The sequence below is a fragment of the Arachis hypogaea genome, chromosome 4 (genome assembly GCF_003086295.3).
Source record: "Arachis hypogaea cultivar Tifrunner chromosome 4, arahy.Tifrunner.gnm2.J5K5, whole genome shotgun sequence".
NCBI classification, from domain to species: domain Eukaryota; kingdom Viridiplantae; phylum Streptophyta; class Magnoliopsida; order Fabales; family Fabaceae; genus Arachis; species Arachis hypogaea.
In genome coordinates, this window is record NC_092039.1 from 4,213,554 (window position 1) to 4,227,168 (window position 13,615).

The following is a 13,615-nucleotide window of genomic DNA, read 5'->3' on the forward strand; positions in this document are numbered from 1 at the left end:
AGAAAAAGATGAAATTACTTCTATTGTGCAGAGACAATCTAAAATATAACAATGTAAATTGAGTAAAGAGAAAATTTATAAATATGACAAATAAAAAAATTTAAATTTAAAAATCGAAACGGTTAAGAAGTCACTTAATTAGGAATTAGTATTAGAATTTCAAATTTCAAATTTTTAAATAGAGTTTTCTAATTAGCTAGTGTAAATTTTAAATTTTTAAATAAAATTTCCTAATTAAACGATAGTTGTTTATTAGGAATATAGGAATTAGTTAATTTAAAAATAATTTTTTTTAGTTTCTTCGTAAATAGTATCGATCCTATTATTTATCAATAAAAATAAATAAAATTAAATACAATCTAAAAATTAATAACCTTATAAATTACATAAATTTAGAAAAAATATTTAAATTTTTTTAGAATATTAAATTAGTTTAATTTTGTCGGAACAACATTAGAGATAGAATTAACTACAAGGGAATGTTAAATTAAAATTGTTTTTAATAGTATAAATAACCTTACATTTTAATAAGATTGGTAATTCTATTTTAATATAATCTTTTGTAATTAGCATATTTGCTTATAAATTATATAAATTTTTAAAAAATATTCTTAAACCCATTTGCTTACTTAAAAATAAAAAAAAATTATATTTTGAATTTAAATTTAAAATTTTAAACATAATACTTTAATTAAAAATTAGAATTAGATTTTTTTTAAAATTAGTACACATTAAAAATTAATAACTAACTTAATTATATCAACAATAATTCATATAAGAAATTTACAACTTTATGAGTTATGACATTAAAAACTAAATCAGAAATTAACAAAATATCAACGATGTGAATCGAATTGAAAAATAAAACCATAAGTAATAACCAAAAAACTTCAATTTATATTTAAAAAAATTCTAAATTCCAAATATAAAAATAAAAAAGAACAAAAAGAAAAAAAAATAACAACTCAAGAAAAAATAATGTTTCTACCAAAACAAACATATGTTTGGCATTATTCTATTAGATATACTCTAAAAAGGAATTCCAAAACATGTACATCCAAATTCTTAATTTTCATTCTCAATCTTGATCTTCTTGTAAGTTAAGGTTTCTCCTTTCACCTCCGAATCTTTCGACTCCGAAGATAGTCGCTTGGGTGGTGTAATAGCATTTTCCAACACTTCAGATTCACCATTGTCCACAACTTTATTGGAGAATTCAAGCAACAAATTCTGTACAAAATACTAATATTAAATTAAAGACATCCTTCTCACCTTTAATTTCATGTCAATAATATTTTTTGAATAAAATTAAACTCTAACTTTGAGAAAACAAACAAACAAAAAATTCATTTTTGAACAAATACTTTAGCACATGCTACTTCCCCCCTTTAATGATTGAGAATGCTTTTAAAGTTGGAAGCAAACCACCAGTGTAGTCAACATCCTAAAATTACAATTAGTTATTAATTATTATTTATAAATTAGATACTACTAATGACTAAGGAAGTAAAAAATAAATTATTTTTTAATTAAAAGTACACTTATATAACTGTACTCACAATTTGAATAGGGTGAGCCTTTTTGAATTTATTTATGAGATCTACATTATCAATCATCTTCTTAACTTTATAAAAAGGTAAAAAATATGGATTATCAGATATTTGAACTTCAACGATGAAGAGAAAGGTCTTATCAATTAAGTTGAGAAAAAATGTAGGTGTATCCGATAGATCTCCTTTCAATGCAGAGCAACATATAATATATTAATAATAAAAAATATAAAAAATACCATTAAAAATATCATCACTAATATTTTCAAAAATAAATATTAGTTGGAACCTACCAATAGAAGTGAATCAAGAATTTATACACAACTCTTTCCAACAACAAAATATCTTATTTGGTAAAATATTTCTTCTCTTAACAAATTCACGAATTGAGACACAATTAATTGAGGAGCGTGTATTATTCCTCCCTATAATTGATAAAAAATTAAAGAACAATTAAATGGGGATAAACAAACAAATTTAAAATATAAATAATATAAATAATATAAAAAAATTAGTAAGAAACTCACATCTTCATCGAACCAAATCATCTCAATTGATATGACAATTGAGAATTTTCGTAACTTGGTAGTATTCATAATCGTAACTTGGTAGTATACATACACACAAATTGTCAATTGTAGGATTGGTCTCTGCAATTTTGTGAATACCAACCATTAGAATAAGTAGAGTAATTTTAGATTTTGGATATATGTAAAGAAAGTGATTGATGTACTTTGAATTGTGGTGTTATATATGTTTCATAACTTATATTTTTATAGTTGACTCATAACTAAAATTTTTTAAATTTAATTGACTTTAATTTAAATTTGAATTAAATTTACAGATAAAGTAAAATAATTTAAAATTTAAAAAATAACAATCTCAGTAAAATAATTTAAAATTTAAAAAATAACAACCTAAGTGAAACAACCCAAACAAATAATTTTGAATTTGAAAATAACAACCTAAACAAATAGTCATTTATAATTTATAAGTATAAATCTAAAAATTTCTAGTGACGACACCTAAGCAAATAAACTCCCAGAATCAACGTATGAACGCCACGTCAGCATATGAGCTTCTTATTTGTATTACTACTAGTGTTAAACCCGTGCGATGCACGGGCTTATATTTAAATTTGATAAGTTAAATTAAAAATAATATTTTATAACTATATATTTTTTTAAATTTAGTATAACACTATCATCGTCGTTATATAATAAACGTGTTAAATATGTTGTTTTATCTTTATTCAAAGTAAAACATAAATAGAAGAGTTTGAAGTTTATAATATTCTTAAACCATAAGGAGGGAGACATGAAAAAAATAAGAACATATATAACTGTAATAATAGCATGTTAATTTACACTAAATTTTGTATAAAAAGCTAATAAAAATTTATCGATCGATAACCTAGTATCTTACTAACTTTATTAGAAAAGCAATTGGTATAGGATGTTGTGCTCCTTGTTACACATTTCATTTCAAATCTGAAAATAGAGTTATAGATAAATTAGTTATATCTATAGTAAATATTTGTGCAAAAGTATAAATTGTAACATGCTATTAAAATAAAAATAATATTATTCTTACCTAAATATTATTAAAAACCTCTTTGAACACGACATTTGTTGTTGATGACTTTGGATTGCCGTCTTCGTCTAGAAGTAAAACCCTGAGGCCACTGCGACTCTTAACTCTTGACAAAGCAACATAAAGTTGTCCATGGGTGAACACTGATTTTGGCAAATAAAGCCCTACATGTGATAATGATTGACCCTGACTCTTGTTAATGGTCATTGCAAAGCATACTGTCAATGGAAATTGTCTCCGTTGGAACTTAAATGGCAATCCTGAATCTGAAGGGATCAAGTTCATTCTTGGAATGTACACTTTATCTCCAATATTTCTACCGGTCACTACCGTCGCTCCAATTACATTGCTGCCAAGGTCGTTAACTATTAATCTTGTCCCATTGCATAAACCTGAAGTCTGGTCTATGTTTTGCAGTAGCATTACAGCGACTCCTGGCTTCAAAGTCAACTTGTGATTGGGTAGTCCCGAACATTTGATGTCATTTAGGAATTCTGGTGTGAACCACTCTTGTCGTACATCTTCATTCTCATCAGCTTGACATGTTGTGTCAGAGCTCAAATACTCCTTTTCCATCCCTGGAAAGATTGTCAAGACAAAATCGTTTACCTTCTCGACACTCTCAAGCGTGGGTGCAAGAATTGCCCTACTCTGAAAATACCTGTAATCTGACATGTTTTGCAACAAATTTGGATATGCAAAGTCTACCAAATGAGAGAGAGGGTCATCAGGAGTTGTAATCAATAGATCATTTGGAATTTCAACTTCTGATTCATCACCAACAACAGAGCCAATATTTCCATTTCCAACATCAAGTATCCAATTAGCGAATCTCTTCATTTCACTTTCATCTTGATCCAAAGAAGACATTAGAAGCCTCATATTCGTATGCAGTTTCAGAACCTTACAAAATGACCACAGATGGGATGAGTTAATAGCGGATGTCAATATATCGTGTCTACTTCCTTTCGGAATCACCGGAAGTATCTGTCTGAAATCACCTCCTAGAACAACAACCTTACCACCAAATGGTTGATGTGTCTTATGTTGATCGGTAATTGACATAAGATCTCTGAGCGTCCGATCAAGTGCTTCAAAGCACATTTTATTGAGCATTGGAGCTTCATCCCAAATTATTAAGCTACTTTGGATGAGCAGCTCAGCCTTCAAACTGCCGTGCTTGATGTTGCAAGTAGATTCATCAGTAATTGTGATAGGTATTGAAAATCTAGAATGAGCCGTTCTGCCACCAGGTAGGAGTAAAGAAGCAATTCCACTGGATGCGACATTTAAAACAATTTTTCCTCTAGACCGAATAGCAGAAGAAAGTCCATTCCAAATAAATGTCTTACCACACCCACCATGCCCATAAACGAAGTAAAAACCACCAGAGTCTGTAACAACAGCATTGAGTATCTCATCAAATACTAACCTTTGCTCATGAGTCATCTTTTGTTCTGTATATAAGTTTGTATGAGTCAACTCATTTGTTTCATATGCTAACTCCTCCTCTATTAGCTTATTCTGAAAAAGGCGAACATGAGACATCTCAGGATATGGCATTGATTGATAGTCTCTTAAAGATCTCGCATTGCTGTTGAGTATCTTCTCAATCTCAATAAGGCAGAGGTTTTTCAATTCGTCATCAGTCATGTTTAGTCCTAGAAAAAGCACATAGTGATTTTATGAAATATTTAATAAGTAATTCTAAAATAAAATTATTAATATTCTTAATAAAAATAAAGATAATAAGAGAATACAATCTTGATATAAAAAAAAGACATAGTAAAATACCTTGGTTTTTCAAAGCTTTTCTCCTCTCATATAGTATTCTATCAGCCAATAATGTCCAAGTTGCATTCCAAACACGCTCTGGGTTGCTAATGCTATTAGATATCAGTAGCATCGCAAATAATTTTCTCAATTGATGACCAGATGCAAGTTCATCTACCTCATTAATAGCTGCACTGAATTCCCTATCATCGCACAGTAGTCCCATGGAATAGCAAGCATCTTGGAAGCTAGAATATGTAATTCCATTAACTGTCCTAATAGACTCATATGTTGTGCAACCTCTCTGAACAGCTAACAAAATTCTCATATAATAAATATCACCTGTACCCGGTGGAACATAATTTAACCTCCCGATAGAATACCCTCTTTTGCGTGGATGCCATACCCTTGATTCTCTATCATAAACAAATTGATTTGGAAATTCAGCATACGTCAAAGTTTGACCTGCTTCAAATTTTTTATTGGCCTCCATCCACGCTAAGAACATTGTACATTTTTCTTCCTCTTCTTCCATGATTTCTTCAAGATCCTCATCATCTTTAAAGATGATATTTTACTCTCCAGGCAAATGAAAGGTTAATCTCATCACTGAAGGCCACCTTTGATGAATATCATACGCTAAGGTTCTCCACACAGTCTCACATGCAGACAAATATCTGCAATCATAGAATTGTTTGATCTCATCAATAACCTGAGCATCCTCTCCACTGGAAGCTTCCTTTGTAACTCCAACTGCTACCCTGTCTGGACCTTTATTCACATACTTGAACAAATATTTGATAGCATTCGACTTGTTGCAGTACTCTACATTAACATGCGCATGATAAGACATCAGTAGATATGCATTGTATGGAACCACATTCCTATTATCCATATGGACTCCCTTCTTCTCAGTAACCACCCCTGTGTCTCGTCTTCTATATGATGGGTATCCACTATCATCGATAACTGTGGTTTTACTGAATGTCTTGGGATAATATTTGGTGCAGTACCCATCTTTCATGCAGGAAGATTTTGAGAATGCTCTACCACATGGTCCATGAATCATATATGTAGATACAGCTCTAAACAATTTTGGATGCTGAGCAGGATCTGGCAACTCTGAAGATATTAACTGATCAATTTGAGTTGTCGATGTTATCTTATGGTCTCCACTTAACCATAAAAGAATGTGAGCATGTGGTAGACCTCTTTTTTGGAATTCCACCGTATACATCCCTTATACCAAAAAGACAAAAAAAATTATATGTTATATTTAAACTATATATTTTATGTATGTGCTTTGATAAATTAAGGGTGATAATAAAAAATCAACAATACGTTAAGTAAGAAAATATTTTGCCATTTATTTTATAACAATCTAAAGGAATATTTCTCTAAAAATAAGGTTGGATGATGAGCAATACCTGCATCTAGCACTCCAAATGGAATTCCTTGCTTAAGATCCGAGATTATCATGTCAAGTTTAATTTTGAATACTCTACACGATATATCTGGCCGGTCTTCAACCTTTAAGTTCCTTGGATTGTTAACCCTGCCAATCTCTTGCCAACTTGAGTTACATGTCATTGTGATGAAGAGGTCTGGATATCCATATTTCTTACAAATTGCCATAGCATCTTGACAATTATTAAACATGTATCTCATACCACCAGTGAAGGACGCAGGTAGGATGATACGCTTACCTGCTTTAGAAGCACGTGTCTCACCCCTACAACTGCATCTTGAATCCCTTTGTATATATCACTCCTCACCTTGGTTTGGTTGTTTCGGTAGTAGGTCAACCTTTGTGCTTCAATCATAGAAAAGCAATCAACCAAGAACTGCTGAAATAATCTTCCACCATTGACAATGGTTGCATACTCGACCTTTCTCTCTTGTATTCTAAATGCTATGAACTCCCTTAAACTCACACGCTGTCTCTTTCTATTTTCATCAGCCCTATGAGATTCTCGCAAAGGAATGTCTTCTTGGTAGCCATCTTCACTGTAAGGAAACATCATAGGGTACTGAAGAGGAATAAATGCGGTGTGTGTCTCATGAATCCTTTGTAGATGTCCAGACTTTAATTGAACTATAATATCACGTCCTGCATCTCCAGAATCAAAATCTCCTACTATTAGAGCTGCGACCTCGTTAGAAGATGGTAAATTGTAGACTCTTGCATCCTTTGATCTTTTTCGGTACAACCGTAGTCTTATATTTGCGATATCTCCTTGATTCAGGTAGTTTCTCACTATCCTAAATGTGTGAGCAAGAACATTATGTTGATCGATCATGTCCTTGAGATCTAGAACTAAGGACTGGTCAATGTTGTTGTTGTTTGTTCTTGAACTGTATAAAACATCAATTGAAAAATATTAGTATTCATAATTAACCAAAATCAAAGTACGAACTACCTAAATAAATTTTTAATCAGTTTGGAATGCATGATACAAACCTGAAAATCTATATCCTGTTTGAGACCTCATTTTCTGTATCATAAATATATAACTGCGCAAATTTTGGTCTTTGTCCCTCAATTGGCACCAAGCTTCCAATTCTGTGGTAGTTTTATCCACTCACAATGAACTGGGGAGGACCTGTCCCATCATTGATAGAGGTCTCTATTGTACCTCCGAGGGACGTGAAGCAAAACATGCTATTATAAGTTCTTATATTATCCTTAAAGTGTTTGCTTCTCTGGTCTGCTCCAGATATTAAACCTTGCAAGAGCTGAGGTGGACGTTGCAAAAACGGCAGTTGTACCTTCCCTCGCATACAACATATTGAGAACTCAATATTGGATCCTGTTTTAGACTTTTCTGATCTCTCTTCATACCACATCATGGCGTCGCAATGCCGACAAAAAAATTCTGGGTCACCAATATCTATCACATCTAATAATCACCAAGATAATAAATTATGTTTCAGTTATATCTGAAAAAAATATTTTATATAAAAATATATCTTTCTTTCACCATGTTAAGTATAAAAATAATATTTATGAAAGATTACCGAAGATTGTAATTTATAGATTAAAAAGATGAGATCATATAATACAATTTTTTTGTGCCAATCTCAAGGTTTAAGTTTTACATGCACACTAATCAAACAATAAGAATTATAATATATCAATATTCAAATACAAAAATTATAATATATAACCATATCTTAGTTTGAATTTTAAAAATTTGAACACTAAACGATAATTTTTTGTTTATAAGAAGCATAACAATAGTAAATAATAAACTGCTGATATTGCTACTTCTTAGATTACCTGTATTCTCAGCAACATCAAATATGGCTGGGTATTCAATTTGCACAGAATCATCTAATATAGTCGTGTTTTCAGTAATATCCTCAACTTCTTCAAAAATTTTTGAAAGATTTATAGCCAATTCCTTCAAGAATGTTTTTCTTTGTCTCAGGTGTCTTCCTTTTTCAGCTATGCACACTTCTTCTAATTCTTTAGTATCTAAATTTGAATTAGATGTACTTGCTCCTGTAATCATTAGAGATAGTAAATCAAGCACTTTATATTATAAAAAAAATGAATATATATTAAATGTTTGAATCAGTTGAGTTATGAATATATATTATGAAAGTAGTATTAAAGATAAAAGAAGTAGAATTTTAGCTTTGTGATAATTACAATCTATCATGCTTATCTTATTATGTTTCTTTTGAAGTAGCATAGTCTTTCTATTCAGTCTTGCATCCCTTTGCAATCTAATTCGATTTGAGTACTCCAATGAATCTATAATAATTATTTAGCATATATCAAACATTGTTTTTAATAGACCAATTGAAAAGTTAAATATTTGGTCTTTAAGTAATAAAAGCATATATTAACATACGCTGACTTTGCAACTGGTGGATATTGTTTGATGTTTGTTGAAACTGTTGTTGACTTGTCTGATGACAAGGACTATCATATGCTTCGCATGTGATACCTGAATTACTAATATCACTAATATTGGAACATCGTTCCTTTTCACCTACAGAGTGTAGATTAATAGTTGGAGGCCTTGATCGATATGGTGTTGGGTTATTATCTAATAAGATAACTCAGAGATATTAGTTTTTTGAACATATTTTCTGTTAAAGTTTATAATTGAATAAATAGTAGGAATATCAAAATACATAAAGTGCATGTACATTCACATAAGTAAGTTCCAAAAAAAATCATCCAAAAATCAACCTGTATTGAGTCCATTTGTAATGTTCGACAACACCGATTGAAAATGCACATCATTGGAACCATCACTCGAATTTCCTGTAATTTTTTCATAAACAAATTTAGTAACATATTACAAAAACAATGTAAATTAATAATTTATTACTTGTCAATAGCTAAATAATATATAGAAAATATTGTATTTTATGGGCTTTCATTCGGCCAATATACTCATGACATGTTAGTTATTTTTTGTATGAAGTCTACCTTGAATTGTGGTCCGCTTTGTATTTTCTTTGTCTTTTAATATCAATTTTCTCTTCAATCTTGCTTCTCTTTGGATTTCTTGCATCTTTCAATATATACCTAGAAATACCAAATAAATAATTTTTTTAACTAATTAAAAATATATATACATTATACCTAATACATTTTTATTATCAATTTTTTTATATTATTAAAAAAAATAAAGTACACAGGAGTACACATATGGCGGCATTTGTTTTTGGTATACATATCGATCAAAACATAGACACGGGAGTACACAGGAGTACATGTATGGTGCTTGAATACTGAGACAAAAATGATGAAAGACATAGTCATACACAAACACCCATTAAAAACATGTATTTTGTGTTTCTCTAAAATGCTGAATATGAAATTAGTGTCTTCTTATGTCCATGTAAAATCGCATAGGTTTTATTTTCATTGGTTGCTTTAATTTCTTTTTTATTCTCATTTATTCAGTTACGTAAACATATTTTATGGAAAATAATATATATTTTTTTTCAAAAGTATCTTTTTTCAAATAAATATAAGTTTAATCTCACGATCAATAAATTCAACTTATAGTAAAAATATTTTTTTTTCATTTCCTTAAATAAAGAGATTGAAAATGAATAACTTATAAGTAAAAAAAGAGAAAAATATGAAAGTACCTCTATTATTGTGCTGAGATAATCTAAAAAATAACAACGTAAACGAAATAAACAGAGAAAATTTATAAATGTGACAAATAAAAAAAATTTAAATTTAAAAATGAAAACGGTTAAGACACTTAATTAGGAATTAGTATTAGAATTTTAAATTTCAAATTTTTAAATAGAGTTTCCTAATTAGCTAATGCAAATTAAAAATTTTTAAATAAACTTTCTTAATTAAAAGTTTGTTGTTTATTAAGAATATAGAAATTTGTTAATTTACAAATAATTTTTATTAGTTTCGTCATAAATAGTATCAATCCTATTATTTATCGATAAAAATAATAAAATTAAATATAATCTAAAAATTAATAACCTTATAAATATCGTAAATTTAAAAAAAATATTTAAAAAGAGAGAAAAAGATGAAAGTACTTCTATTATGGAGAAATAATCTAAAAGATAATAATAAAAATTTATAAATATGGCAAGTAAAAAAATTTAAATTTAAAAATCGAAATGGTTAAGAACTTACTTAATTAGAAATTAGTATTAGAAATTTAAATTTTAAATTTTTAAATAGAATTTCCTAATTAGATAGTATAAATTTTATATTTTTAAATAAAATTTTCTAATCAAACGTTCGTTGTCTATTAAGAATATAGAAATTTGTTAATTTAAAAATATTTTTTTTTAGTGTCATCATAAACAGTATTAACTTTATTATACCTTTTCTAAAATTTAAACAGTATTACATTTTTTTAAATAGTATAAATAACCTCACATCTTAATAAGACTGTTAATTCTATTTACTTTATTATACTCCTTTTGTAATTAGCATAATAGCTTATAAATTATATAAATTCTTAAAAAATATTCTCAAATTGCTTACGTAAAAATTCAAAAAAAAAGTATATTTGAATTTAAATTTAAAATTCTAAACATAATATTTTAATTAAAAATTATAATTAGATTTTTTTAAAAATAAATATACATTAAAAATTAATAACTAACTTAATTGTATCAACAATAATTTAAAGAAGAAATTTATAACTTTATGATATTAAATATTAAATTAGATATTATCATAATATCAACGGTGAAAATCAAATTAAAAATAAAACCACAAGTAATAACCAAATAACTTCAATTTATATTTAAAAAAATTCTAAATTTCAAACATAAAAATAGAAAAGAACCAAAAGAAAAATAACAACTCAAGAAAAGACAATGTTTCCACCAAAACAAACATATGCTTGACATTATTCTATTAGATAGACTCTAAAAGGATTCCAAAACATGTGCATCCAAATTCTCAAGTTTCTTTCTCAATCTTGATCTTCTTGGAATTTGAGGTATCTCCTTCTACCTTCGATTCTTCCGACTCCGAGGATAATCGCTTAGTTGGTGTAATAGCATTTTCCAACAATTCGGATTCATCATTGGCAGCAACTTCATTGGAGAATTCAAGCAACAAATTCTGTACAAAATACCACGTTAAATTAAAGACTTCTTTCTAACCTTTGATTTTATCTCACTAATATTTTTTGAATAAAATTAAGATCTAATTTTGAGATAACAAACAAAATAAAAATTATTTTTTGAACAAATACCTTAGCACCTTCTACTTTCTCTCCTTCAATGATTGAGAATGTCTTTGAAATTGGAAGCAAACCACCGGTGTAGTCAACATCCTGAAATTATAATTAATTATTAATTATAAATTAGATACTACTAATCATCAAGGAAGCAAAAAATAAATTAATTTTTAATAGAAAGTACACTTATAATTATACTCACAATTTGAATAGGGTGAGCCTCTTTAAATTTATTTATGAGGTCCACATTATCAGTCATCTTCTTAACTTTATAAGAAGGTGAAAAATGTGGATTATCAGATATTTGAACTTCAATGATGAAGAGAAAGGTCTTATCAATTAGGTTGAGCAAAAGTGTAGGTGTATCCGATAGATCTCCTTTCTGCAGGGTATTACATAATATATTAATAATAAATAATATAAAAATTACCAATAAAAATATCTTCACTAATATTTTTATAAATAAATATTGATTAGATCTTACCAATAGGAGTGGATCAAGTATCTCTACACAGCTCTTTCCCAAAACTTGTTTTGCCTCCTTGTCAAAGACTACAAAACATGCACAGTCAGAATCATCAATGACACTAAGCTTTATTCGATACCTGCTTAAAAAAGAAAATAACATAAAAAAAGTTAAATATAGACTTATTCAATATCTAATCCAATGTGCATATACTTTAATTTAAAAATAAATAAATAAATAACCTTGGAGTTATGGATAAAAGGAGACGGCCACAACTTGAACATTTGAAAGTTTTTGTAAAAGCATATGTGGACCTGTTGCATTCACATTGGCCGTATCACCAGTCTGGAGTATCCATAATATGACTTATAGTAGCCAAGACAACACAAATAGAATTCTGAAAAAAAAATAATGATTTAAATTCCCTAAATTTGGTGAATTTTTTAAATAAATAAGATGAATAAACAAAAATAATCTATGTACAACGAATTTCAATTATTTTTTTCTCAATTTTTTTTAAAAAAGAAAATTACCGTATCGAATTCTTTTAACTGTTCGATGGTTTTGCCTTGATAAATTTTTAAGAATGCAATCTCATTTGGAATTCCGCCGATATTACCTCTAGATTCTTCAAATCTTACAAAGCTAGATAAATAAAGTAAGAAAAAAAAACTATGTTAGATAACACACACATAGTATGAAACTAAAGAATTAAAAAGAAAATACCCACCTATTTTTAAATTGGATGACAGTTGTATCTTCAAGATTGAAGAACATCTTTGTGCCATACATGGAATTTTGTAAAACAATCTTTTCTGAAAAATTTATTTTAATACAAAATGAGTAAAAATTCACATAAACAATAAGTAAAAGCTCATATATAAAAATATATTGTTAAAAAAATAGGGATAAATATTACCGTTAAATAAATTCACTCTAACAAACTGTAAGACGACAACAGCTCCATCCTTATTGCCAGATCCCAGAAAAGTATTTAATTCATGTGCATAGTTGCCAAAAAGTGCACACTCCATTATTTTTCTATATCAAATAGAATGTTTAATGTTTAAAAAGTAACTACCAATAAAATAATATCAAATTATATATATTTTATATTTTTAAAATTTAAAATTTAATAATAAAATTAAAATATCAAATATAATTTAAAAAATTAATAATTAATTAATTATTTTAAATTTGTAACAAACAAACCGCAGAAAGAATGCTTTTATTATTTTTTTAAATTTGAATCCTTTTTTTTTTAAATCAATCCGAAGTGATTTTTTAAAAAAATTTAAATAATTAGACGTTTAAAAACGGTGGCTTTGAATCTAAAAAATTTTAACTAAAGCTTAATGTTAGTTAAAATATATTTGTTACTTATTAATATTAATAAAAATATTTATAATAAAATAAGTTAAAATAATAATTTAAAAAGATGAGATTAGCAAAATTTTTATATTTATAAAAATAAATAGATAATTACCCATCATCAATCTCTAATTCGATAACAGTATATTTAGTAGATTTTTCAT